The sequence below is a fragment of the Grammomys surdaster genome, unplaced genomic scaffold (assembly GCF_004785775.1).
Source record: "Grammomys surdaster isolate TR1022 unplaced genomic scaffold, NIH_TR_1.0 61, whole genome shotgun sequence".
NCBI lineage: Eukaryota > Metazoa > Chordata > Mammalia > Rodentia > Muridae > Grammomys > Grammomys surdaster.
Genome location: NW_021604563.1, coordinates 16,509,569 through 16,515,424, shown reverse-complemented (window position 1 = coordinate 16,515,424; position 5,856 = coordinate 16,509,569). Strand labels below are relative to the sequence as shown.

The 5,856-nt window shown below is 40.6% G+C and overlaps 1 pseudogene; it reads right to left on the bottom strand.

Annotated features, from left to right (window-relative positions):
- Positions 1-361: 361 nt before the first annotated feature.
- LOC114628215 lies at positions 362-1,836 on the bottom strand (annotated as a pseudogene).
- Between the last annotated feature and the right edge of the window lie 4,020 nt (positions 1,837-5,856).

The window sequence follows — 5,856 nt, the reverse complement described above, 5'->3', positions numbered from 1 at the left end:
TCAGCAGGGACCCAGTGGCAGCTGCCAAAAGACAATTTTTTCTACATTGGAGAGAAGTCGTGACTTGATTTTTCCTGCTTCCAAAATGTTTATCAAATCCTGTGTCTCCCAACAAATGAAAGATCCATTGTTAGTGATACCAAGACATGCTCCTCTGGGGAATGGCCGTGAAACTCCAGTCTGTGTATGCAGCGTGAGCAGGAAGGTCAGTCTTTCCTCTTCTTCTTTACAAATCTATTCCTCCTAAAGTATCATTCCAGAAAACTGGGAATGAAGGACTAAAGGGTGAAGGGAGAAAAGGGGATTGGGGAGCATACACCATGAACACAAGCGAAATTAAAATTGTACAAACTCAAGCAGTTTATGATAGACTGCTCAGACACACCAAAGCCTGGTTGAAGGAATTCACCATTCTGTAGGAGCTGAGGCTGTATGTTGTGTGGAGATCTGAGCCAAGCAATTCACTGCCTTTGAGTTGTAATCCTGTGCCCATGCCAAAGCCTGGTTTCTGCACTGTGTCTCCGAGGGGAGGGCCTCCCATCCCACCACTCTGCCCACCACTGGGGTCTCCTGGGCGGCTATCTCTGTGGTCACCTTCCCTGGCTGCTGGAGTTGTCTTCTCTTCCACACGCAGATAGACCATGCCTAGGAACGTGATGGGCGTATTGTTAAGGACCTTCTGAACAGGTTGAGAATCATCAAACATTACGAGGCTGAGAATTCGGTACCTAACCGAACTCCTGTTGATGAGCAACTCCACAACATTCCCCTAATTTCAGAAAACAATGCTTCAGTTCCGACTTGTCAACCTCATGTGGTAGGTTCCTGACGAAGAGCTGGTGACTGCCAGGGTGCTTCACCATCCTTCAAGATTCCACATCTCCTAGTTCACCAGCCTCATGGATTGGTCGGGGTCCTCTAGGAGGAGGGATACTGATTTGTTGCCCTCGAACTCTCTGATCTCTCTGAGGCCTTTGTGATGGGATCTAAGAGTCAGGCTTAGATTCTGAATGTGGCTGTGACGCTAGCACTTTGACCACATGAGGTGGCATCCCTGTCACTGGAATAGCCCCACTGGGAAGAAGGTTCTTACTAGTCACAGAAGCCTAAGAAAATGTCCTCAAGTACTCCTATGCTGGGGCCATATCTGCTGGGGCTGTGAAGCGCTCTTCTGCACAGGGAGCAGCTTCTTCCAATCCAGGCTCAAGTTTGTCCTTTCGGGTGTCAGGCACAGGTTCTGGCTCTGGCTCTGACTCCTGCTCTGGTTCCGGTTCCACAACAGGCTCCTCTAAATGCTCCTCTAAGTCATTGCTGACAGTCTCATCTAGAAAGTTCCAGAATCATCAGATACCACCTGTCTGCAGTCTTTCTTCAGGTTCCACTACTGCTTCCTCGGATTCCTCCTGAGGCTCTGTGACAAAGCCACTGAAGGTCTAATCTTAGTATCTGGAGATGCCTTGTGAACATAGAATTTGTTGGCAACGGAGCCTTCAGAAGTGAGGAAAAAGGTCTGCATGAACCTCCTCAGAGTCTGGTTGTTGTTAGACAGTAGTTCCATCACTTGGACCACCACCCCATCATTCAGAGTTGTGTGAGCATCCACGTGGCAGATCTTGGTGTGGTAGTTGAAGTTTTGTGACATCACTTTCCTGTGGATTTCCTTCTGCCGGTAGACTGCATCTGCTGGCTTCCCATTGGAATCTAAGCCCCCGTGGGCATAAGAAGAGTTCTTGCCATAAAATCCGTGCAGTTTGTTCAGGGCTTGGTTCAGCAGGATGTAACACTACCGTAAAACTCCGGCCAGAGCAGCAGGGGACTAGGCTTCTCCATAAACATCTGTGAGGATGCTTCAATCTGCGAGGCTGAGCAGGAGGACAGGGCTGCTGTGTGGGCAGAGGTGTCGGCGTCCCTCTCACGATGGTTCATATTTTTTAATCCAGCCCATTAGTGTATAAAATTTTAATTGTGAGTTGAGGTTATTTACCTTTAAGGTTATTATAGAAAAAGGTTTGACTAGTTCCTATAAAATTCTGAGGTGATAATCTACTTTCCTGGGTCATTGATATTTTCCTGCTTTCATATTAGTTTTGAGGGGTTTCTGAGTTATTGATGCTATCTTTCACATTCCTTCCTGTAAGGTAGTGTACTAAAAACATTTTGCTGTGCTGGCTTCTAAGTATATTGCAAACTCTAAGAGGTATCAAATAAATAACTTAATGATACACTCCTAAGCTCTTGAAAAACATGCAGCCAATCAAAAACATAGTAGTTTGAAAGAAATAATGAAGATTGGAGACTAAACTAATGAAATTGTTTAAAAATATAATACCTGAAATCAACCAAAGAGTTAGTTCTTTGAAAAGTTAATAAGATTGATAAACCTTTAGCTAATTTTACCAAAATTAGAGAACAAACGTATCCCTGCAATTGACTCAAATGAAATAGAGATCATTATTAGAAATTACTATTAAAACTTATACTCTGAAAAACTGAGTAACATAAAAAATACAATTTCTAAATGTCTATCACCAACACAATTAATCCCAAGAGATATAAATAACTTAAACTGACTTATTATAAGTAATGAGATTGAAACCTTTATTTAAAACCTCTCCTTAAAGAAGAGACTAGGACCAGATGGATTCAATGATGAAGTTCTACCAAGTTTTCACAAATGAGCTCTTACCAGTTCTTCTTGGTTTGTTCCACAAAATAATGATGGGAAACATGTTAATCACACAAAGCCTCCCAAACATGAGTTGAACAAGGATGATACCAATGGACATGTCAAAGTCAACAGGGAAATTCCTCAACCCTACACAAAGAATTATAGGCAACTGAGGAAGGCTAGGAAAGGGAGGGTGAACTTCCAGGGAAAATCACAACACTTGGTAATCCAATACCAAATGGTCATTCCTGAAATATATATTCATGTAACATTATATAGGCTGAACATGTTGTATTTAAGAATATATATGAATATGTATATAGACATATATAAATGCAATAACAATTAGTGAAAAAAGTTATGAATTTGAAGGAGACCAAAGATGGGGTATATGGGAGAAACTGAAGGGAAATAAAGGGAGAAATGCTATAATTCTATTATAATCTCAAAAACAAAATACAAAAGGAAAACTGAAGGCCAGTATCTTTGATGAACATAGATGCAAAAATCTCAACAAAATATTTACAAACTGAATTCAAGAACACATTAAGAAGATTATACGTTATGGAAAATTAAGTTCCATACCAGAAAGACAAGACTGGTGGAAAAAGGACAGCATTTTCAACAAATGGTGCTGGTTCAACTGGAAGACAACATGTAGAAGAATGAAAATTGATCCATTCTTATCCCCTTGTACAAAGCTCAAGTCTAAGTGGATAAAGGACCTCCACATAAAACCAGATACACTGAAACTAATAGAAGAGAAGGTGGGGAAAAGCCTCGAATAATTGGGCACAGGGAAAAAGTTCCTGAACAGAACTCCAATGGCATATGCTCTAAGATCAAGAATCGACAAATGGGACTTCATAAAATTGCAAAGTTTCTGTAAGGCAAAGGACACTGTCAATAGGACAAAACGACAACCAACAAATTGGGAAAAGATCTTTACCAATCCTTCATCTGATAGAGGGATAATATCCAATATATACAAAGAACTCAAGAAATTAGACTCCAGACAACCAAATTACCCTATTAAAAAATGGGGTATAGAGCTTAACAAAGAATTTTCAACGGAAGAAACTCGAATGGCCGAGAAGCATCTAAAGAAATGTTCAGCATCCTTAGTCGTCAGGGAAATGCAAATCAAAACAACCCTGAGATTCCATCTCACACCAGTCAGAATGGCTAAGATTAAAAACTCAGGTGATAGTAGATGCTGGCGAGGGTGTGGAGAAAGAGGAACACTCCTCCATTGTTGGTGGGACTGCAAGATGGTGCAACCACTTTGGAAATCAGTCTGGCGGTTCCTCAGAAAATTGGACATAGCATTACCTGAGGATCCAGCTATACCACTCCTAGGCATATACCCAGAAGATGCTCGAACATATAACAAGGACCTATGCTCAACTATGTTCATAGCAGCCTTGTTTATAATAGCCAGGAGCTGGAAAGAACCCAGATGTCCTTCAACTGAGGAATGGATTCAAAAAATGTGGTATATTTACACAATGGAGTATTACTCAGCTATTAAAAACAATGAATTCGAGAGGTTCCTAGGTAAATGGATGGAACTAGAAATTATCATCCTGAGTGAGGTAAGCCAATCACAAAAGAAGACACATGGTATTCACTCACTGATTATTGGATATTAGCCTAGAACCTTGAAATGCCCAAGATGCAACTCACAGGCCACATGAAGCCCATAAAGAAGGAAGACCAAGTGAGGGTGATTCGGTCCTTCTTAGAAGGAGCAACAAAATACTCAAGGGAGCAAATATGGAGACAAAGTGAGGGACAGAAACTGAAGGAGGGGCCGTCTCAAGACCACTCCACCTGAGTGTCTATCCCATGTGCAATCACCAAAGGTAGATGCTGATGTGGAAGACAGGAAGTGCATGCTGATAAGAGCCTGATATGGATATCTCCTCAGAGGCCTTCAAGAGTCAGACATATTCAGAGGCAGATGCTCACAACTAGCCATTGAACTGATCATGGGGTTCTCAATAGAGGAGTTAGAGTGAAGACTGAAGGAGCTGAAAGGATTTGTGGCACCATGAGGAGAGCAACAATACCAACCAACCACAGCTCCCAGGGTCTAAACCACCAGCCTGGGAGCACTTAGGGGGGGATCCAGGGCTTCAGCTGAATATGTAAAATTGGAGGGCCCTGCTGGGCACAGGTGGAAGAAGAGAACCTTGACCTCATGAAGGCTGGATGCCCCAGGGGGTGGGAATTTTGAGGGTGGGGAGATGGGAGTGGGGGGGGTAGATAGAGGTTACATCCACAGAGAAGAAGGAGGAGGGGCGAGGGGATTGGGGGTTCCGAGGGGGTGGTGGGGGATGGGGTAAGGGGACAACATAGGAAATGTAAATAAATCATCCAATAAAAAAAAAAAAGAAATGGATCTGTTGCCCCCAATTTAAAAAAAAAATCAAGAAATGTAATACACCATTTAAATAAACTTAAAGAAAGGAACCATGTTATTATTTCAATTGATGCTGAAAAAGAATTTTTCAAAATCCAATGTGCCCTCATGCTAAAACCTCTGAAGACTTTAGAAATAAATGGAGCATATTTCAAAACACTAAAGGCTATATATAGAACAAGCCTTTCGTTAACATTAAGTAGAAACGAACTTGAAATTTCTCCTAAAATTGGGAATGAAATGAAGATATTCATTCTCCCCTCTGATATTTGATTTAGTGCTCAAATTCTTAGCTATAGCAAGTAGATATAAAATATATAGCAACAGGAATGGAAGAAGTAGAATTATTCCTATTTGCAGATTATGTAACTCTTTACTTAAAAAACTCCATTGAGAATACCAGATAACTCTTGGACCTAATAAACATTCACAATAAGACTACAGGGCACAAAATCAATGTAAAGCAAAAGCTCAGTAGCCTTCATTTATACCAACAATATATTTTCATAGAAATACAAAAGAAAAAAATATTCTATTAAGAATAGCCCAAGAGTCAAATAATTAGAAATACACCTAACTAAAGAAGTGGAAAACAAAAACTTCAAGATGTTGAAAAGGAAAACTATAGAAGATATCAGATATTATATTTTCATGAATTAGTATAATTAACTTTTTAAGATACATGTTTTATGAAGTACCTATCTAGGTTCCTTTATCATATCTCACAGGTCTAGTAAAAGTAATACAGGCATTTATTTGGAAC